Below are 24070 nucleotides of genomic sequence, written 5' to 3'. Positions count from 1 at the left end.
TTATTTGTAAATACTGTGACGATCCGTCTTGGGGATTAGCTCTGGGATCGTCCTGGACCACGCCACAGGATGCGTTTCTTCTCAATAAATCAGCAAACAAACACTTATAATGCAAATCTGGCACCTTGCCAGTTTTATTAGACAGGTTGCAGGGTAAGAAATAAACAAAAAGCAGGAACAAAACAAAATCCTAGACCGTCTGGTCACTGACTAAACAGACCAGCTTGTCCTGACTAACAACCGCTGAGCTTCCCTTAGCCGGTTAAACATATGTCCCCCTGCAACCTTCTACTCACAATGTCACTCTCTTTGAGCCACCCAGCTCGGGCTGTGTACTCCTCCGCAGCCTTTGTCTCTTCCCTACAGCCCACATGCTGTCTCCTAGGAAGAGCCCCAACTATTCTGTCTCTTTTCCTTTTAAAACACACACTTTCCCTTCCTGATACCTCATTAATCAGGCCACAGGTGGAGCATTCTGCAGAGATAGCAAGGGAAATACACCCTTTCCTTGCCACACTGCCACAATACATTTTTTAAAAATCAGAAATTGTGATTTTATGGATTTTTTTTCTCATTATGTCTCTCATAGTTGAGGTATATCTATGATGAAAATTACAGGCCTCTCTCATCTTTTAAGGTGGGAGAACTTGCACAATTTGTGGCTGACTAAATACTTTTTTGCCCCACTGTAGATGTGAGATAGATAGATAGATACAGTCATGGCCATAAACATTGGCACCCCTAAAATTTTTCAAGAAAATAAAGTATTTCTCACAGAAAAGGATTGCAGTAACACATTTTGCTATAAACATGTTTATTCCCTTTGTTTGTATTGGAACTAAATCAAATAGGGAGGAAAAAAAAGCAAATTGGACATAATGTCACCAAACTCCAAAAATGGTCTCGACAAAATTATTAGCAACCTTAACGTAATATATGGTTGCACAGCCTTTGGAAAATAATAACTGAAATCAGTCGCTTCCTATAACCATCAATAAGCTTCTTACACCTCTCAGCCGGAATCTTGGACCACTCTTCCTTTGCAAACTGCTCCAGGTCTCTCTTATTGGAAGGCGCCTTTTCCCAACAGCAATTTTAAAATCTCTCCACAGGTGTTCAATGGGATTTAGATCTGGACTCATTGCTGCCACTTCAGAACTCTCCAGCGCTTTGTTGCCATCCATTTCTGGGGGCTTTTTGACATATGTTTGGGGTCTTTATCCTTCTGGAAGACCCAAGATCTCCGAGGCAAACCCAGCTTTCTGGCACTGGGCTGTACAGTGCGACCCAAAATCCATTGGTAATCCTCAGATTTCATGATGCCTTGTACACATTCAAGGCACCCAGTGCCAGAGGCAGAAAAACATCCCCAAAACATCCTTGAACCTCCCCCATATTTCACTGTAGGTACTGTGTTCTTTTCTTTGGAGGACTCATTCCCTTTTCGGCAAACAGTAGAATGATGTGCTTCACAAAAAAAGCTCTATCTGGGTCTCCTGCCATAGCTTTTCATTTCATTTAAATGTCGACAGATAGTTCGCACTGACACTTACGCTCCCTGAGCCAGCGGGACAGCTTGAATATCTTTGGAACTTGTTTGGGGCTGCTTATCCACCATCCGGACTATTCTGTGTTGACACCTTTCAACAATTTTTCTCTTCTGTCCACGCTCAGGGAGATTAGCTACAGTGCCATGGGTTGCAAACTTCTTGATAATGTTGCGCACTGTGGACAAAGGCAAATGTAGATCTCTGGAGATGGACTTGTAACCTTGAGATTGTTGATATTTTTCCACAATTTTGGTTCTCAAGTCCTCAGTGTTACGCCGAGCGCTCCGGGTCCCCGCTCCTCCCCGGAGCGCTCGCTTCACTCCCTCCGCTGCAGCGCTCCGGTCACGTCCTCTGACCCGGGGCGCTGCGATCCCGCTGCCAGCCGGGATGCGATTCGCGATGCGGGTAGCGCCCGCTCGCGATGCGCACCCCGGCTCCCCTACCTGACTCGCTCCCCGTCTGTTCTGTCCCGGCGCGCGCGGCCCCGCTCCCTAGGGCGCGCGCGCGCCGGGTCTCTGCGATTTAAAGGGCCACTGCGCCGCTGATTGGCGCAGTGGTTCCAATTAGGGTTTTCACCTGTGCACTTCCCTATATTACCTCACTTCCCTTGCACTCCCTTGCCGGATCTTGTTGCCTTAGTGCCAGTGAAAGCGTTCCTTGTGTGTTCCTTGCCTGTGTTTCCAGACCTTCTGCCGTTGCCCCTGACTACGATCCTTGCTGCCTGCCCCGACCTTCTGCTACGTCCGACCTTGCTTCTGCCTACTCCCTTGTACCGCGCCTATCTTCAGCAGCCAGAGAGGTGAGCCGTTGCTAGTGGATACGACCTGGTCACTACCGCCGCAGCAAGACCATCCCGCTTTGCGGCGGGCTCTGGTGAAAACCAGTAGTGGCTTAGAACCGGTCCACTAGCACGGTCCACGCCAATCCCTCTCTGGCACAGAGGGTCCACTACCTGCCAGCCGGCATCGTGACAGTAGATCCGGCCATGGATCCCGCTGAAGTTCCTCTGCCAGTTGTCGCTGACCTCACCACGGTGGTCGCCCAGCAGTCACAACAGATAGCGCAACAAGGCCAACAGCTGTCTCAACTGACCGTTATGCTACAACAGTTGCTACCACAGCTTCAGCAGTCATCTCCTCCGCCAGCTCCTGCACCTCCTCCGCAGCGAGTGGCCGCTCCTGGGATACGCTTATCCTTGCCGGATAAATTTGATGGGGACTCTAAGTTTTGCCGTGGCTTTCTTTCCCAATGTTCCCTGCATCTGGAGATGATGTCGGACCTGTTTCCCACTGAAAGGTCTAAGGTGGCTTTCGTAGTCAGTCTTCTGTCCGGAAAAGCCCTGTCATGGGCCACACCGCTCTGGGACCGCAATGACCCCGTCACTGCCTCTGTACACTCCTTCTTCTCGGAAATCCGAAGTGTCTTTGAGGAACCTGCCCGAGCCTCTTCTGCTGAGACTGCCCTGTTGAACCTGGTCCAGGGTAATTCTTCCGTTGGCGAGTATGCCGTACAATTCCGTACACTTGCTTCAGAATTGTCCTGGAATAATGAGGCCCTCTGCGCGACCTTCAAAAAAGGCCTATCCAGCAACATTAAAGATGTTCTGGCCGCACGAGAAATTCCTGCTAATCTACATGAACTTATTCACCTAGCCACTCGCATTGACATGCGTTTTTCTGAAAGGCGTCAGGAACTCCGCCAAGATATGGACTCTGTTCGCACGAGGCGTTTCGTCTCCTCGGCTCCTCTCTCCTCTGGTCCCCTGCAATCTGTTCCTGTGCCTCCCGCCGTGGAGGCTATGCAGGTCGACCGGTCTCGCCTGACACCTCAAGAGAGGACACGACGCCGTATGGAGAACCTCTGCCTGTACTGTGCTAGTACCGAACACTTCCTGAGGGATTGTCCTATCCGTCCTCCCCGCCTGGAAAGACGTACGCTGACTCCGCACAAAGGTGAGACAGTCCTTGATGTCTACTCTGCTTCTCCACGTCTTACTGTGCCAGTGCGGATGTCTGCCTCTGCCTTCTCCTTCTCTACAGTGGCCTTCTTGGACTCTGGATCTGCAGGAAATTTTATTTTGGCCTCTCTCGTCAACAGGTTCAACATCCCGGTGACCAGTCTCGCCAGACCCCTCTACATCAATTGTGTAAATAATGAAAGATTGGACTGTACCATACGTTTCCGCACGGAGCCCCTTCTTATGAGCATCGGATCTCATCATGAGAGGATTGAACTTTTGGTCCTCCCCAATTGCACCTCAGAAATTCTCCTTGGACTTCCCTGGCTTCAACTTCATTCCCCAACCCTGGATTGGTCCACTGGGGAGATCAAGAGTTGGGGGTCCTCTTGTTCCAAGAACTGTCTAAAACCGGTTCCCAGTAACCCTTGCCGTAACTCTGTGGTTCCTCCAGTAACCGGTCTCCCTAAGGCCTATATGGACTTCGCGGATGTTTTCTGCAAAAAACAAGCTGAGACTCTACCTCCTCACAGGCCTTATGATTGCCCTATCGACCTCCTCCCGGGTACTACTCCACCCCGGGGCAGAATTTATCCTCTCTCTGCCCCAGAGACTCTTGCCATGTCCGAATATGTCCAGGAGAATCTAAAAAAGGGCTTTATCCGTAAATCCTCCTCTCCTGCCGGAGCCGGATTTTTCTTTGTGTCCAAAAAAGATGGCTCCCTACGTCCTTGCATTGACTACCGCGGTCTTAATAAAATCACGGTTAAGAACCGCTACCCCTTACCCCTCATCTCTGAACTCTTTGATCGCCTCCAAGGTGCCCACATCTTCACTAAATTGGACTTAAGAGGCGCCTATAACCTCATCCGCATCAGAGAGGGGGACGAGTGGAAAACGGCATTTAACACCAGAGATGGACACTTTGAGTATCTGGTCATGCCCTTTGGACTGTGCAATGCCCCTGCCGTCTTCCAAGACTTTGTCAATGAAATTTTTCGTGATCTGTTATACTCCTGTGTTGTTGTATATCTGGACGATATCCTAATTTTTTCTGCCAATCTAGAAGAACACCGCCAGCATGTCCGTATGGTTCTTCAGAGACTTCGTGACAACCAACTCTATGCCAAAATTGAGAAATGTCTGTTTGAATGCCAATCTCTTCCTTTTCTAGGATATTTGGTCTCTGGCCAGGGACTACAGATGGATCCAGACAAACTCTCTGCCGTCTTAGATTGGCCACGCCCCTCCGGACTCCGTGCTATCCAACGCTTTTTGGGGTTCGCCAATTATTACAGGCAATTTATTCCACATTTTTCTACCATTGTGGCTCCTATCGTGGCTTTAACCAAAAAAAATGCTGATCCCAAGTCCTGGCCTCCTCAAGCAGAAGACTCCTTTAAACGACTCAAGTCTGCCTTTTCTTCGGCTCCCGTGCTCTCCAGACCTGACCCTTCCAAACCCTTCCTATTGGAGGTTGATGCCTCCTCAGTGGGAGCTGGAGCTGTTCTTCTACAAAAAAATTCTTCCGGGCATGCTGTCACTTGTGGTTTTTTCTCTAGGACCTTCTCTCCAGCGGAGAGGAACTACTCCATCGGGGATCGAGAGCTTCTAGCCATTAAATTAGCACTTGAGGAATGGAGGCATCTGCTGGAGGGATCAAGATTTCCTGTTATTATCTACACCGACCACAAGAACCTCTCCTACCTCCAGTCTGCCCAACGGCTGAATCCTCGCCAGGCCCGGTGGTCTCTGTTCTTTGCCCGATTTAATTTTGAGATTCACTTTCGTCCTGCCGATAAGAACATTAGGGCCGATGCTCTCTCTCGTTCCTCGGATGCCTCAGAAGTTGATCTCCCTCCGCAACACATCATTCCACCTGACTGCCTGATCTCCACTTCTCCTGCCTCCATCAGGCAGACTCCTCCAGGAAAGACCTTTGTTTCTCCACGCCAACGCCTCGGAATCCTCAAATGGGGTCACTCCTCCCATCTCGCAGGTCATGCGGGCATCAAGAAATCTGTGCAACTCATCTCCCGCTTCTATTGGTGGCCGACTCTGGAGACGGATGTTGGGGACTTTGTGCGAGCCTGCACTATCTGTGCCCGGGATAAGACTCCTCGCCAGAAGCCCGCTGGTTTTCTTCATCCTCTGCCTGTCCCCGAACAGCCTTGGTCTCTGATTGGTATGGATTTTATTACTGATTTACCCCCTTCCCGTGGCAACACCGTTATTTGGGTGGTCGTTGATCGATTCTCCAAAATGGCACATTTCATCCCTCTTCCTGGTCTTCCTTCTGCGCCTCAGTTGGCTAAACAATTTTTTGTACACATTTTTCGTCTTCACGGGTTGCCTACGCAGATTGTCTCGGATAGAGGGGTCCAATTCGTGTCTAAATTCTGGAGGGCTCTCTGTAAACAACTCAAGATTAAATTAAATTTTTCCTCTGCATATCATCCCCAGTCCAATGGACAAGTAGAAAGAATTAACCAGATCCTGGGTGATTATTTGCGACATTTTGTTTCCTCCCGCCAGGATGACTGGGCAGATCTCCTTCCATGGGCCGAATTCTCGTATAACTTCAGGGTCTCTGAATCTTCCTCCAAATCACCATTTTTCGTGGTGTACGGCCGTCACCCTCTTCCCCCCCTCCCTACCCCCTTGCCCTCTGGTCTGCCCGCTGTGGATGAAATTTCTCGTGACCTTTCCATTATATGGAGAGAGACCCAAAATTCTCTCTTACAGGCTTCTTCACGCATGAAGAGGTTCGCGGATAAGAAAAGAAGAGCTCCCCCCGTTTTTTCCCCTGGAGACAAGGTATGGCTCTCCGCTAAATATGTCCGCTTCCGTGTCCCTAGCTACAAGTTGGGACCACGCTATCTTGGTCCTTTCAAAATTTTGTGTCAAATTAATCCTGTCTCTTATAAACTTCTTCTTCCTCCTTCTCTTCGTATCCCTAATGCCTTTCACGTCTCTCTTCTCAAACCACTCATCCTCAACCGTTTTTCTCCCAAATCTGTTCCTCCCACTCCTGTTTCCGGCTCCTCGGACGTCTTCTCGGTCAAGGAAATTTTGGCTGCCAAAAAGGTCAGAGGGAAAAATTTTTTTTTAGTAGACTGGGAGGGTTGTGGTCCTGAAGAGAGATCCTGGGAACCTGAGGACAACATCCTTGACAAAAGTCTGCTCCTCAGGTTCTCAGGCTCCAAGAAGAGGGGGAGACCCAAGGGGGGGGGTACTGTTACGCCGAGCGCTCCGGGTCCCCGCTCCTCCCCGGAGCGCTCGCTTCACTCCCTCCGCTGCAGCGCTCCGGTCACGTCCTCTGACCCGGGGCGCTGCGATCCCGCTGCCAGCCGGGATGCGATTCGCGATGCGGGTAGCGCCCGCTCGCGATGCGCACCCCGGCTCCCCTACCTGACTCGCTCCCCGTCTGTTCTGTCCCGGCGCGCGCGGCCCCGCTCCCTAGGGCGCGCGCGCGCCGGGTCTCTGCGATTTAAAGGGCCACTGCGCCGCTGATTGGCGCAGTGGTTCCAATTAGGGTTTTCACCTGTGCACTTCCCTATATTACCTCACTTCCCTTGCACTCCCTTGCCGGATCTTGTTGCCTTAGTGCCAGTGAAAGCGTTCCTTGTGTGTTCCTTGCCTGTGTTTCCAGACCTTCTGCCGTTGCCCCTGACTACGATCCTTGCTGCCTGCCCCGACCTTCTGCTACGTCCGACCTTGCTTCTGCCTACTCCCTTGTACCGCGCCTATCTTCAGCAGCCAGAGAGGTGAGCCGTTGCTAGTGGATACGACCTGGTCACTACCGCCGCAGCAAGACCATCCCGCTTTGCGGCGGGCTCTGGTGAAAACCAGTAGTGGCTTAGAACCGGTCCACTAGCACGGTCCACGCCAATCCCTCTCTGGCACAGAGGGTCCACTACCTGCCAGCCGGCATCGTGACACTCAGGCAGTTCTCTTCTCCTCTTTCTGTTGTCCTTGCTTAGTGTAGCACACACAGATGCAAAGATGCAAAGACTAAGTGAACCTCTCTCCTTTTTATCTGCTTTCCGGTGCGATTTTTATATTGCCCACACCTGTTACTTGCCCCCAGGTGAGTTTAATGGAGCATCCTATGCTTGAAATAATCTTTTTTATCCACAATTTTGAAAGGGTGCCAATAATTTGGTCTAGCCCATTTTTGGAGTTTGGGGTGACATTATGTCCAATTTGCTTTTTTTCCTCCCTTTTTAATTTTTTTTATTTCCAATACACACAAAGGCAATAAACATGTGTATAGCAAAACATGTGTTACTGCAATCCTTTTCTGTGAGAAATACTTCATTTTCTTGAAAAATGTCAGGGGTACCAACATTTACGACCAGACTGTAGATAACTAGATAGATAGAGATAGATAGATGGTAGATAGATATGAGATAGATAGATATGAGATAGATGATAGATAGATAAATAGATATGAGAGAGAGATAGAATGACAGATATTTTTATTAATTGCGATCACATCCATTGCAGTGACTTTGTCATAACAGATGAAAAGTCAATGTAAAATCATTTTGAAAAAAAAGTGGTTTTCTATGAGTTTTAACTGCGCTTTAATCACCCCGGTTTTTATTCTCATGTGTCCAATCTGATTTCTGCAGCACTTGTTGAGTTTTAGTAATGAGCGCTGGCATAATGAAAGTGTGACCCTAAAATAGCGCCCCGTCTCTGAGGCCGCTGGAGTCCCGGCTATATTGTAGATTAATTGCTCGTGTTCAGAATGTTTTCATTTTCCTCCATTCATATTATTGCCTCTCAGGAAGCGCAGCGATGATTAATCTGCCAGCTCTTCACCATTGACTTTAATACTTAAAAACCAAATGTAAAGAATTTTAAATTGGATTCTACTTAGGAAATAATGATGGCACCTTTAAAACAAGGAGCAGTCCCATTTGTAGAAAACCATTCAAAATTTGGAGGGTGAACAGAGGTCACTCTGTTAAAAGTCTCCAAAATTAATCGTGATTTATTTCACAGCATACAGTAAAGTGATGGAAACAGCTTCTGCATAGAGCAAAGAAAATCAACTCCGGATGACAAAACAAAAAAGTTAGGATTTAAAGGGGCAATGACGCTATTATGATAGTATCACAATTTGGTTATGATTGAACAATATTGGGCTCTGTTTTTTGCCAAGATTGTTTCTGCCTTTTTTTACGTGTTCTGCACCTTGTCTTTCTGTCCACTGCTGTTCCCATATTGTATCTGCTTCTGATCAGAACAGGACCTTACTGCGCAGCCAATCACTTGCTGAGACAGGGCACTGCTGGGGCCATTGATTGGCTGAGCTGGCAGGTCCTGCTCTGACACGTCTTCTCAGAAGCAGCTATAAGCAAGAAGCAGCAAAGGAAATGTGGAGGCGCTATGTGGTGCCATGAAACATAAAATCTAGTGGGCTTATAAGGTAGGATGTAAATCTGCTCATCTTGTGGTATTGTACTTGGGGCACAACACCACTTGTTGCAAGTAACTGTTAGGGCCCATTCAAACTGCAGAATCTTCACCCGGAGATATTCTTGGCAGATATTCCATCTGGAGCAGGCGCCGGCAAAACACTGAGGCGGCAATGCATTTCGGAGCGCATTTCTCCAAAAGAATGAACATGTTTACTCCTTCAGCAGAGTCTGGTTTCTGGAATCTCCATGACGGACCTTCCGCAGTGTGAATGGTGTGGCACCATATTTTCCAAGAGGAATTTTGAGCAGAATTCTGCTCGGAAAATTCATAGTATGAATGAGCCCTTAGCATCTCCGGCACCAACCTGTATCTTAGACTTTAATTCAGAAGTGTAGTAGTCTGTCAATAGAGATCCAAAAGAAGCCCAGGAAAGATGGGGACTTAAGGGGTACTCAGGTGGAAAAAAACATTTTTCAAATCAACTGGTGCAGGAATGTTAAACAGATTTGTAAATTACTTCTAGTAAAAAATCTTAACCCTTCCAGTACTTATCAGCTGCTGTATACTACAGAGGAAATTAAGTTGTTCTTTTCTGTCTGACCACAGTGCTCTCTGCTGACACCTCTGTTCATGTCAGGAACTGTCCAGAGCAGGAGAGGTTTGCTATGGGGATTTGCTCTTTCTCTGGACAGTTCCTGACATGGACAGAGGTGGAAGCAGAGAGCACTGTGGTCAGACTAGAAAAGAACAACTTAACTTCCTCTGTAGTATACAGCAGCTGATAAGTACTAGAACGATTTCCGGAGCCAGTTGATATTAACAAATTTGTTTTCCACCAGAGTACTGCTTTAAATGGAACTCATAGGCTTGTGAAGTTGGAATAAAATGTGGACCAAAAAGGGAGAAAAAAAAACATTTCTTGAAAACTTAGGACAAAGCATTTGGTTCCATGGACCTGATGAAGAAAGAAATATATCTTTCAAAACGCGTTGTCCTATTATTTCATTATAACATCTTTTATTACTTTCCTCTGTGGTCTACATTTCCTGACCGCTATTCAAGTTCTCGTCTTTCTTTGGCTTTTTTTTCGATTTCAGAAATGGAACAAAGACAGAAGACAAGACAGCAGTTGCCGTGCTCCTACGGCTCTGTTTAGTTTTTTTAAGTTTTTCCTAGGATAGGAGGGGTTAGTCATGTACAAGCTATAGATTTACCATGAGCCTGTATGCATATTTTAAAGGAGATAATGGCTTACCATGAATGGTGGAAGATCACAGAACTGCAATTTGGGGCTATGAGATGTAGGAAAGCTGCTCCATGGTGCAAAAAAAGTTTTATACCACTAAGGCTATGTTCACACAGCGGAATATCTATCTTAGTGGAATCTGGTGGTAAAATTCCTCTAGAAAATTCTGTTGCCGAGTCTTGGGCTAAGTTTACACTACGAAATTTCTGACCAAAATTCTGCTTAGGAATTATGGTCGGATATACCGTTGCAGCAGAATCCCATTGTGGTCAATGGGAATCCGCTGCACAGTGCAAACTATGGAGTTTAAGCAGTAGACGTTCCGTCGCCGAAATTCCGCCACCAAAAGAATGGTCTTGCTCCACAGATGTTGCCATCTATGGGAACAGCAATGTTCACGTGGTTCTAGCGTCAACTTATTTAGGCTTTTTTCACACTGCCTTATCTTCCCGTCGAGAATGGGTAAGTCTGACGGATTTAATTTTCACGGGGCGCACGGGCAACAGCCGATCCCGATGGATCCCATTATAGTCAATGGGGTCCATTGGGCACCGCTGTTTTTCAGCGGGAGTAGCGGGAGAAAAATGTGGCGCAAGCTGTATTTTTTCTCCCGCAATTTCCCCAGCTGCCACATTAGTGTGAATGGGGCCTTAGTCGGTGTTTGCCACACTCGGAATCTCAAATTTTGTTTCGGTTGGGATTCTGTTGTGAGAACCTAACCTAATACTGCTGCACACAGCCTAGGCAGAAACTGATAGGGTCAACCTGTTGTACAATCCAAAAATAGCCATTAGGCAGTGTTTTCCAAACAGTGTGTCTCCATTTGTTGCAAAGCTAAAACTCACACTATGCCCGGACAGCCTTCGGCTGTCCGGGCATGGTGGGAGTTGTAGTTTTGCAACAGCTGGAGGCTCACCCATTGGAAAACAATACTATTAGGTCTTATGCAGGGTTTTATTTTATTACATGTTATTTTATCACTTCCAAATTCGTATACATTACGAAAAATGAAAATTGAAAAAAAATGAGTATTTTCTTCGAACAGGAAAGAAAGTTTGCCAAAATATGAAGAATCTCTTCCCGTGGATCTTCTCTTTTCTCTACGCAGAGTTTCCAATCAGGAGATAAAATATTTTTTTTTTCGAGCTGTCAGAGATTTCATGGACTCTGTAACAATACGTCCTGTCCCAGGAGAAGTATGAATAAAATATATGTATTCAAATGTGTTCCTAGTTTCAGAAATATACTAAGAGCGGATTCTCATTCAGCTGTGGATCTGAAATTTATGATCATATTTATTCTATTTAAAGTATATCCAGTAACATGTAAATTTCCTGTACCGAAACTAAAGGGGAAAACAATTGCGTTTCTCTATGGCGTAGCCATCTCTGAGATAAAATAGGGGGAAAAAAAGTTAATGAAAATAATATATTTAATTAAATATACAAAAAGAACAAAATAAAATCTGTTTTAAAGTCATCAGTTACATTACTTATCCATGGGCCAATTGGCGCCACCCCCACCCCCCTACTTGTCACTAGTAACTGATTCACATGCCCCCAGGTGCCTCCTCAATACATAACCAAAATAAGGAGGAGCTTAAATGGAGCGGAGCTGTATGTCCTGCGCCCAGTCCCGGTCTATAAGGCGGGGTCATGCCGTGACCCAGCGTCATAGCAGGTTGGTCCCTGCAGCTAATAAAAGCTGGGAACCTGGGCTAATAGCGTCCGGCACTGCTCGTTGTGCCAAACGCTAATAACCCTTTAGACGTGGCGTTCAAAGTTAATCGCCGCTTCTAAAGTAACAAAAAAAACACTCCCAGCAGCTCAGTCGGGCTGATCGAAACCATTGCGATAAAATCGGGATGTCCCGATCAGCTAGAATGCGAGAGGAGGGTCCATTACCTGCCTCCAGCGCGTCCGATCGGGGATTGATTGCCCCAAGTCTGAAATTCAGGCTTGAGCAATCGACCGCTGTTAACACTGATCATTGCGCTCCGTACGCTGAAAAATAAAAAAGTTATAGGGGTCAAAAGATGACAATTTTAACCCCTTAAGGACTCAGCCCATTTTGGCCTTAAGGACTCAGACAATTTAATTTTTACGTTTTCATTTTTTCCTCCTCGCCTTCTAAAAATCATAACTCTTTTATATTTTCATCCACAGACTAGTATGAGGGCTTGTTTTTTGCGCGACCAGTTGTCCTTTGTAATGACATAACTCATTATATCATAAAATGTTTGGCGCAACCAAAAAACACTATTTTTGTGGGGAAATTAAAACGAAAAACGCAATTTTGCTAATTTTGGAAGGTTTCGTTTTCACGCCGTACAATTTATGGTAAAAATGACATGTGTTCTTTATTCTGAGGGTCAATACGATTAAAATGATACCTATTATTACATACTGTTCTATTATTGTTGCGCTTAAAAAAAATCACAAACTTTTTAACCAAATTAGTACGTTTATAATCCCTTTATTTTGATGACTTATAACTTTTTTATTTTTCCGTATAAGCGGCGGTATGGGGGCTCATTTTTTGCGCCATGATCTGTACTTTTTTTTATACCACATTTGCATATAAAAAACTTTTAATACATTTTTTATGTATTCAAAAAGTAGGAATTTTGGACTTTTTTTTTTTTTTCGTTCACGCCGTTCACCGTACGGGATCATTAACATTTTATTTTAATAGTTCGGACATTTACGCACTCGGCAATACCAAATATGTCTATAAAAATTTTTTTTTACGCTTTTTGTGGGTAAAATAGGAAAAAACGGACGTTTTACTTTTTTATTGGGGGAGGGGATTTTTCACTTTTTTTTTACTTTTACTTTTACATTTTTTTACATTTTTTTTACACTTGAATAGTCCCCATAGGGGACTATTCATAGCAATACCATGATTGCTAATACTTATCTGTTCTATGTATAGGACATAGAACAGATCAGTGTTTTCGGTCATCTTCTGCTCTGGTCTGCTCGATCACAGACCAGAGCAGGAGACGCCGGGAGCCGCACGGAGGAAGGAGAGGGGACCTCCGTGCGGCGTTATGAATGATCGGATCCCCGCAGCAGCGCTGCGGGCGATCCGATCATTCATTCAAATCGCGCACTGCCGCAGATGCCGGGATCTGTATTGATCCCGGCACCTGAGGGGTTAATGGCGGACGCCCGTGAGATCGCGGGCGTCGGCCATTGCCGGCGGGTCCCTGGCTGCGATCAGCAGCTGGGATCAGCCGCGCATGACACGGGCATCGCTCCGATGCCCGCGGTTATGCTTAGGACGTAAATGTACGTCCTGGTGCGTTAAGTACCACCGCACCAGGACGTACATTTACGTCCTGCGTCCTTAAGGGGTTAAACCTATTCATTTTCCTTCATGTAGTTATGATTTTTTCCACAGGTAAGACAAAATCAAACCTATATAAGTAAGGTATCAATTTAATTGTATGGACCTACAGAATAAAGAGAAGGTGTAATTTTTACCGAAAAATGCACTGTGTAGAAACGGAAGCCCCCACAATTTACAAAATGGCATTTTTTCTTAAATTTTGTCGCACAATGATTTTTTTTTCCGTTTCGCCAGGGATGTTTTGGTAAAATGACTAATGTCACTGCAAAGTAAAATTGGTGGCGCAAAACATAAGCCATAATATGGAATTTTAAGTGAAAAATTGAAAGGGTTATGATTTTTAAAAGGTAAGGAGGAAAAAACGAAAGTGCAAAAACAGAAAAACCCTGAGTCCTTAAAGGGGCACTCCGCCCCTAGACTTCTTATCCCCTAGACACAGGATAGGGGATAAGATGTCTGATTGTGGGGGGCCTGCCGCTGGGGCCCCAACAATCTCTGTGCAGCACCCCTCGTTCGTTTTTCGGTGGGGGTCGTGATGTCACGGTGATGCCCCTTGTGATGTCATACCACGTCCCCTCAATGCAAGTCTATGGGAGGGGGCATGGCATTCACCACGCCCCCTCCCATAGAATTGCATTGAGGGGGCGTGGTGTGACATCACGAGGGGTGTGATAGTGACGCCACGACCCCTGCCGCCCGCTCCAAGCATTCGCAAAAAAATGTTCCCCCTGTAAGTTTTTATAGTGTACACTGTGCTACTTTTTCTGTAAAATATGACAGAATCTGTGACTGCACCGTGCAAAATTTAGGTGTGTATTACTGTGGAAAACTTTTTTTTTTTTTTTTCAAATCAACTGGTGCCAGAAAGTTAAACCGATTTGTAAATCACTTCTATTAAAAAATCTTAATCCTTCCAGTACTTTTTAGGGGCTGTATACTAAAGAGAAATCCAAAAAAGAAATGCTTTTCCTCTGATGTCATGACCACAGTGCTCTCTGCTGACCTCTGCTGTCCATTTTAGGAACTGTCCAGAGCAGCATATGTTTGCTATGGGGATTTTCTCCTGCTCTGGACAGTTCCTAAAATGGACAGCAGAGGTCAGCAGAGAGCACTGTGGTCATGACATCAGAGGAAATGCATTTCTTTTTTGAATTTCTCTTTGGTATGCTGCCCCTAAAAAGTACTGGAAGGATTAAGATTTTTTTATAGAAGTGATTTACAAATCTGTTTAACTTTCTGGCACCAGTTGATTTGAAAAAAAAAAAAGTTTTCCACGGGAGTACCCCTTTAACCCCTTAACGACGCAGGACGTATATTTACGTCCTGCGGCGGCTCCCGCGATATGAAGCGGGATCGCGCCGCGATCCCGCATCATATCGCGTCGGTCCCGGCGCTAATCAACGGCCGGGACCCGCGGCTAATACCACACATCGCCGATCGCGGCGATGTGCGGTATTAACCCTTTAGAAGCGGACCGCCGCTTCTAAAGTGAAAGTGAAAGTGACCCGGCTGCTCAGTCGGGCTGTTCGGGACCGCCGCGGTGAAATTGCGGCGTCCCGAACAGCTGATCGGACACCGGGAGGGCTCTTACCTGCCTCCCCGGTGTCCGATCGACGAATGACTGCTCCGTGCCTGAGATCCAGGCAGGAGCAGTCAAACGCCGATAATACTGATCACAGGCGTGTTAATGCACGCCAGTGATCAGCATAGGAGATCAGTGTGTGCAGTGTTATAGGTCCCTATGGGACCTATAACACTGCAAAAAAAATGTAAAAAAAAAGTGTTAATAAAGGTCATTTAACCCCTTCCCTAATAAAAGTTTGAATCACCCCCCTTTTCCCATAAAAAAAATAAAACAGTGTAAAAAAAATAAAAAATAAACATATGTGGTATCGCCGCGTGCGTAAATGTCCGAACTATAAAAATATATCATTAATTAAGCCGTACGGTCAATGGCGTACGCGCAAAAAAATTCCAAAGTCCAAAAACGCGTATTTTGGTCACTTTTTATACCATTAAAAAATGAATAAAAAGTGATGAAAAAGTCCGATCAAAACAAACATCATACCAATAAAAACTTCAGATCACGGCGCAAAAAAGGAGTCCTCATATTACCCCATACGTGGAAAAATAAAAAAGTTATAGGGGTCAGAAAATGACATTTTTAAACGTATACATTTTCCTGCATGTAGTTATGATTTTTTCCAGAAGTGCGACAAAATCAAACCTATATAAGTAGGGTATCATTTTAACCGTATGGACCTACAGAATAATGATAAGGTGTAATTTTTACCGAAATATGCACTGCGTAGAAACGGAAGCCCCCAAAAGTTACAAAATGGCGTTTTTTTTTTCGATTTTGTCGCACAATGATTTTTTTTTCCGTTTCGCCGTGCATTTTTGGGTAAAATGACTAATGTCACTGCAAAGTAGAATTGGCGACGCAAAAAATAAGCCATAATATGGATTTTTAGGTGGAAAATTGAAAGGGTTATGATTTTTAAAAGGTAAGGAGGAAAAAACGAAAGTGCAAAAATGGAAAAACCCTGAGTCCTTAAGGGGTTAATATATACTTAGCAGGAAAAATGTCATAATCTATAGTTTTCCATAGAATTGAAAAACGGTCCATCCAGCTTGTTGCATAACGTACAATTTTACACCCACCAAGGAATAAAGAGAATTAATTGTGGGCTATGGCTCATTGTTCAGTTGATGGTGAGGGGCTTCATGGTAATTTATGTGCATTGCTATGAGAGGATAAGACTCTTTTACCGATTGCTGTTGTTATAATGATAAAGAAATAATTTGTATTCCACCGAAGCTCCGCCGATTGAAAATTTTGTTTGAGCTGAAATCTGGCATACATAATGCATGCAAAGTTATGCAAATAATTCACAGATATTGTTGTAATGTCCAAAAATGGCACTTGATAACAAAGAGGAAAAGTCAACGCAAAATCCACAGAAGAACAATTTATGAAACGGGAAGCGTATAAAAGATTTTATGTCAAATGTTTTTTTTAGAGGAAAGACTGAAAATGGCTGTAGATGGATGGATTAAAATAAAGTTATCCTTTATATTTGTGGTAAGAATTAGAATAATGTTGAAGGTATCAGACTGCTTGCAAGCACACCCCCTCTGACGGGGTAATGGGGAGACACCCTGTTCTCAGTTATCAGAAGAAATAACAGAGAAGCGGGACAGTGAAGAGATCTAAGAAAACATTCAGAACTGTTATACTGTATATCATGGGTAGAGATCAGCAAGCCTAACATTTGTTTCGGGAAGATTTGGCTATTAAAGGGGTACTCCGCTGCTGAGTGTTTGGAACAAACTGTTTTGAATGCTGGAGCTGGCACCGGGAGCTCTTGACATCATAACCCCGCCTCCTCATGAGGTCATGCCCCGCCCCCTCAATGCAAGTCTATGGAAGGGGGTGTGACGGCTATATATATATTTATGTGTCTAGTACCTATATTTTTCTTACAAATACTTTCTATCTGTTTCTTAATTTGTTTGTCCTTCTGTGCTTTTAAAGGGGGGGGGGGAGTGGATGTGTCCTCCCTTTCCATGACTCGTCTTCCTCCCTGAGTCTGCTGTGCTGTGTCTTTTCATCCAATCTCTCCAGGCTGCTCTGTAACCCCCTCCTCTCTGTTTTTATGCTGCAGTCTCATAGGACAGAGGTGAGCACAGATCAGTGCTAGTCCCACCCTCACTTACTGGACTTTGTTCATGCCTGTGGACAAAGATGATACAGCAGCCAGACAGGATTGTCTTCTGGATGGTAAGGGGTGTTTTTAGAAGCCAAGAATAAATAACATTTTCTTATGAAGTGTATTAGAAAGGTTAACCTTTTGCCAAGATGTACAACATATAAAAGTTTTCTTACAGGGCCCATTTAACAAAAAATAATTTCATGTTTAAAGCATTGTTATATGAAGTAATGTCCATTGGAAAAAGTTTGTCATTCTATTTGTGCTGAATGCCTGTGTCTAGAACTTAGAATGGCAGGTACAATGCTGTCTATAGGGTAAATACAATATCTGAAGCAATGCATTTCTATGGAGTGGGCTTTATTTCAGAGAACAAATACTTATTCTGCAGGGAATTTATTCTTTTAGGGCCTTTCTTCTAGAATGAATTGAAGCTGTGACTTTGTATCTGTGAGGAAACTATTATCTGAACTTACTGTCAATGGGATAAGTTGTACTAAAGTTTTTGTGTCTGAGTGGAAAGTAAAGTTTAGTGACCATGGACCATTCATGGCTGAAGTACTTTATAATATATCTTATTACACAAAATGCTTCTTTCTTCTGTTATCAAACTTCCCTCCTGCTGCTCAAATCTTCTTCTCTGAAATCAGGTCAGCTTTGTCCTGTTTCTGCAAGACAACCAATACAAGTCTATGGAGGGGGGAGCAGGGAGCTCTGCCCACCAGCTCTGGGAGAACTGCAAATTATAGATGAAGCCTGCAGAGCAGAAATCTGCAGAAAAAATACCATATACGAGTTATATAATGGCTAAAAATAGTGCTGCTCCCCATGTGCAGCTAATTCTGAAAAGTCACTTGAAATGACAGGTACGACTGACGGGTTATGGACACCTTTGAAAATCACTGTTTTTCTTGCTTTGTAAATAACATGGTGCACAATACTATAGTATAGTGTTAACTTAGCCGCATGGTGAATAATGTTAAAGTAAAAAAGTTCAGGATTGCATATTTCGTTACTTTAAAAAAAATAAAAAATAAAATAAATAAATAAAAAATAAATAAAAAGGAAAAAATAATCCCATCAAAATATAAATTACACCAAAGGGTATCCTTGAAATCGCATTCACCAACTGAATAAAGATAACTTGTCCCTTGTACCTTAGAGTGCACTGTATAGAGACAAAAATCCCCCCCGCCCCAAAGTTGCAAAATTGAATTTATTTTTTATTTTTCCCTACAAATACTTTTCTAGATTTTGTGATGAAATGATTGATGCCATTTCACAGTATAATTTATCCCACATAAAACAAGCCCCCATATTACCCTGCAGATAGAAAATTGAAAGAGGGATATAATAAGGCGAGGAGGAAAAAATGAAAACTGAAAAATAATTCATGTCATTAATAGGGTAGTTTGGCCGATGGGACCCCCTGCGATCTCCTGCATGGCACTTCGGCTCTAACCATGCACAGGGCGGGGGTCGACACACGCACTCCATCAATCTATATGGGAGAGCCAAACTGCTTATTTCCAGATCTCCTATCGAGATCTATGGAGGGGGCGTGCCGAACCCTGCTCCATGCACGATCCTTTTGATTGGGGCTTAATTTTCCTAAACCCGTCTACCCCTTTAAGGGGCCAATGACAGGCTATACAATACTGCTATAATATGAATATTAAGGGGCACAAGATATATATGTCGGGTTATCTGTGGTGCCCATGAAACTATTTGGACTTCACACCATTGACCCTGTGGAAATATAAGGTACCTATCTGCATGAACTCGCACGTTTATGTCCGAATAATTCTCTGATTCTATGGAAATCAAGATATAAAGTACTGTATTTTTTGCCATATAAGACGCACTTTTTCTTCCCCAAAACTGGAGGGGAAAAGTTGGTGCATCTTATACGGCGAATGCCTGTGGCCATCAACGGCCGGGACCCGCGGCTAATACAGGACATCACCGATCGCGGTGATGCCCTGAATTAACCCTTCAGACGCGGCGATCAAAGCTGACCGCCGCGTCTGAAGCAAAAGTGACACTAACCCGGCTGTTCAGTCGGGCTGTTCGGGTTCGGGTGAAATTGTGGCATCCCGAACAGCTTACAGGACACCGGGAGGGACCTTACCTACCTCCTCGGTGTCTGCTCTGTGCCGGGATCCCCTGCATGGCCGGCGCTCTCCTTCGAAGTCATCACGTCGTCGCGCACGCCGTCCTGTCATCCAATAGGAGCGGCGTGCATAGCGACGTGATGACGGCGACGGAGAGCGTGGATCCCGTGGAAGAAGACGTCCGGGGCGTTGGGGACACCACGGGGACTCGGTGACAGCGATGGAGCGACATCCAGGGCAGCGGTGACGGGTCCGGAGCGGCGGGGACAGGTGAGTACTACCTCCTATCCAGTGGTCTTCAACCTGCGGACCTCCAGATGTTGCAAAACTACAACTCCCAGCATGCCCGGACAGCCAACGGCTGTCCGGGCATGCTGGGAGTTGTAGTTTTGCAACATCTGGAGGTCCGCAGGTTGAAGATCACTGTTGGGTGCAGAATCTTTTTTTTTCTAGATTTTGCACCTTTAAAATAGGGTGCGTCATATGCCGGTGCGTCCTATAGGGCGAAAAATACGGTAGTATGCATCGGCTATATGCTGCCCAATAAATGGGTCCTTCTAGTCTTTGATGACTTGCAATATCTAATTAGTCCACTAGGGGCAGAGGCCACATCATGTAGTTACCACACCTATCCAGCGCACATACATAATACATTTCTACTGCCATAATACATTTCTACTGCTATCCGGCGCAGTTTTCTCACATAATGAACCGAAAAAAACTTTATCTGTTACCATTTTTTTTTTTTAAATACAATATTGAATATTAATACTATTCATACCTACAGCGTGGAGCCGACTTTATAGCGGATGGTGAATAACCACTTAGCTCCTATTTCCATTGCAGTTAACGCCTGTTTGATAGCTTTCTCTTAGAATAAATCAGAACAATACAAATGTACTCTAATGGAAAAGGCACACGTATTACAGCGAGGAATGCAATGCGAAGCCGTAGGTGTTCGCGATGGAGGAATCAGCGCGCTGCATTATTAATATTATCTGTTGCTTTCAGCGCCGGTTTATTCTCGGTCTGGCAGGCGGCTGATAAAATACTCATCGGTGTGTACTCTGTCTATCCATGCATTTCTGCCAGTGCACAACATTCCATTTCAAATGTCATTCCCCCCGTGACAAAAAAAAAGGAAAATGTATGTGATATTTAGAAAGTTAGTCTCCTGTGTTCTCGCTATTAAGTGAAAAATCTATATAAATGAGAAAGTTGTCACATGAAGAGGCTGAAATGATGGGTTCTTGGGTGGAATCATCGGTTGGGAAGTGAAAGGTTCACTTTGTTATCTATCCGCAGATATAGAAGAAACTGAGTATCTGTCACTGAGCTGTTCTAGAATAGTGGTTCCCCAATAAGGGTGCCTCCAGCTGGTGAAGAACTACAACTCCCAGGAGAGCTTCATTTGCAGTTAGTAAAGGGGGGGGGGGGGTGTCTTAAGTTCAGAAGATAAGTACAGTGGTCCCTCAACATACGATGGTAATCCGATCCAAATGGACCATCGTTTGTTGAAACCGTTGCATGTTGAGGGATCCGTGCAATGTAAAGTATAGGACAGTGGTCTACAACCTGCGGACCTCCATATGTTGCAAAACTACAACACCCAGCATGCCCGGACAGCCGTTGGGTGTTCTAGTTTTGCAACATCTGGAGGTCCACAGGTTGAAGACCACTGGTATAGGAAGTTGTACTCACCTGTCCCCCACCGTCCATCGCTGTCACCGCGTCCCCGAGGTGGCCCCGACGCTCCGGTAAGGCCTCTGCTTCCCCGGCATCCTCGCTTTCCGTCATCGCCGTCACGTATCTACGCATTCCGCTCCTATTGGATGACGGGACGGCGTGCGCAGCGACGTTATGACATCGACGGAGAGCGCCGACGATGCAGGGGATCCCGAAGAGGATGCGCCGGAGCCCCGAGGACGGGTAAGTGATCGTCAGCGAACCACACGGGGTACCGTAAACGGCTATCCGGTGGCAGCTGAAGCAGTCTGCGCTGCCGGATAGCCATTTATGCGATGGCCCCGACATACAAAAGCATCATATGTTGATTAGAGATGAGCGAATTTACAGTAAATTCGATTCGTCACAAACTTCTCGGCTCGGCAGTTGATGACTTATCCTGCATAAATGAGTTCAGCTTTCAGGTGCTCCTGTGGGCTGGAAAAGGTGGATACAGTCCTAGGAGACTCTTTCCTAGGACTGTATCCACCTTTTCCAGCCCACTGGAGCACCTGAAAGCTGAACTAATTTATGCAGGATAAGTCATCAACTGCCGAGCCGAGAAGTTCATGACGAATCGAATTTACTGTAAATTCGCTCATCTCTAATGTTGATGCTGTCTTCAACATGCGATGGCCTCTGAGAGGCCATCGCATGTTGAAATTATCGTATGTCGGGGCCATCGTAGGTCGAGGGGTCACTGTACTACTTTATATATTTATTTTACTGGGTGGCACTTATTTTTAGATAATGGGCCTCATTTACTAAGCGGGTTATTTTGGCACAGAGTGTATGTGACAGTGTGCACCAGGAAAATCTGACAAACTCGACATTGCACTGTGAAAAACCAAAAAAGGGGCATGGTCTGTCGCAAAGTGGGCATGGGTGGCCCCAAAATGCGACCTATTTACTATTGAATTCACAGAAAATCCTTCAGATAAATGGCTGGAAATTTCCACTTAGAAAAAGCTGGTCAGAAAATGTTCCCGACTTATAAACCTGTGATCCCAATAGTAAATAGAGCGGAATCCTGCAAGTCTGAAATAAGATTTCCCACTAGTAAAAACCTGACACTCTTAGTAAGGCTAAGTTTCCACTTGGTTTTTTTCTGGCAGTTTTTGGATATCTGCCACTGCAGTTTTTGAGCCAAAGCCAGAAGTGTATTCAAAAGGAATAGGACATATAAAGGAAGGACTTACACTTCTCCTCCCTTATGGATCCACTTCTGACTTTGGCTCAAAAACTGCCAGAAAAAAAAAACAAGTGGAAACTTAGCCTAAATGATATCTTACTTGTTTCTGACTAAATAAATGGGATTTTTTGTACTTTCTTGCTCGGGGTCTGTTCAACAGCGCATGGTGAGGTTAAAAGTGGTACTGCAAGTGATATCATTTACACAACAATCTATCTATCTATCTATCTATCACATATCTATATCTATCTATCTATCTCATATCTATTTATCTATCTCATATCTATCTCATATCTATTTATCTATCTATCTCATATCTATCTCATATCTATCTATCTCATATCTATCTATCTATCTCATATCTATCTATCTATCTATCTATCTCATATCTATTTATCTATCTATCTATCTCATATCTATCTATCTCATATCTATCTCATATCTATCTCATATCTATCTCTCTCATATCTATCTATCTATCTATCTATCTATCTATCTCATATCTATCTATTATAAGCAAAGCAGTTGTATATTTACAAACAATAAACACTGTAACCACATGGCAAATAAATAATACCGTCTCTTTCACAATAGTAGGTCACACAATACCTCCTTTTGCTGTGATTCAATAAGTTTCCTTGTCCGCAATGGATTTAGTTACGACCTTGTGAGAAGAGCCATATGGTGGGAGACCGGTCATAGCCCAACGTCAGGAGAATGTGCATCACATAGAGCCGGATTTTTCAACCAGGGTGCCTCCAGTTGTTGCAAAACTACAACTCTCAGCATGCCCAGATAGCCAAAGCCTGTCCGGGCATGCTGAGAGTTGTAGTTTTGTAACCACTGGAGACACCCTGGTTGGGAAACACTGGCATAGTGTGATAGCACTGATCAGAACATTCAAACAAGAAGCACCCGATAATGGGGGAGATTTATCAAAACCCGTCCAGAGGAAAAGTTTATCAGTTGCCCATAGCAACCAATCAGATGGCTTCTTTCATTTTTCAGAGGACTTTTCAAAAAAAGAAAGAAGAAATCTGATTGGTTGCTATGGGCAACTGATCAACTTCTTCTCTGGACACGTTTTGATAAATCTCACCCATTATGTGTATATACCTGTTTTAGTTTCAATATATACTGTAAATGTTATCTTATACAAGCGTCAAGTCCAAATGTGAAACTTTTTTTTTTTTATAATTTTTTTATCTGTACTGCTGTTTTTATTTATGCAGCTATAAAAAAAAAATAAAAAAAAAAATAAAACCCCAAAACCCCATACCATACCGAACCATACCATACCATAAATGCAACCAGATGTTATATGGGAGTCGGAGGGAGATTATTATTATTTTTGTATTATTTAATTAGCATTTCTTTATTTCCTTTACCCTTAAGGCAAGGATTAAACTCAACTTTTTTTGGGATTTTTTTTTTTTTTTACCGCAAAAAACAAAAAAAGGATTTTTATTTTTATTTATGTTTTTACTTGCAAGATACAGTTTTTGTGGCTTTTATTTTTTCAACAAAAAAAATAGTGTGGATTAGTATAGGCATTTTTCTTTGGTGTTTTATCTCCTGCGTTCCTTTCATTACAAGTCATGTCATTCTTTCATCATGTGACTTAAGGATTTCTGTTGAAGATTTGGGGGAAAAAAACGCCAGAACAGTAAATAACAATTCTAAAAGCATATTGCATTTTTTTTCTGGCTTTTTTTTGTTTTTGGGCTTTAGTGTTCTAGTTGTCTTCTAAATTTATATGCCTGATGTAAAGTCATTAGACTAAAAC

General features: G+C 44.2%; 1 protein-coding gene and 1 long non-coding RNA gene across 5 annotated transcripts in view; one reads left to right on the top strand and one right to left on the bottom strand.

The window, feature by feature from the left end:
- The window catches only part of CNTN5 (contactin 5), a 1441523-nt gene that overhangs the window by 417671 nt on the left and 999782 nt on the right, over positions 1 to 24070 (bottom strand). The window lies entirely within an intron of this gene.
- The window catches only part of LOC130358369 (uncharacterized), a 55991-nt gene that overhangs the window by 31043 nt on the left and 878 nt on the right, over positions 1 to 24070 (top strand). The window lies entirely within an intron of this gene.

Source organism: Hyla sarda, chromosome 2 (genome assembly GCF_029499605.1).
Source record: "Hyla sarda isolate aHylSar1 chromosome 2, aHylSar1.hap1, whole genome shotgun sequence".
In the NCBI taxonomy this organism is placed as follows: domain Eukaryota; kingdom Metazoa; phylum Chordata; class Amphibia; order Anura; family Hylidae; genus Hyla; species Hyla sarda.
This window is presented reverse-complemented; position numbering and strand designations above follow the sequence as displayed.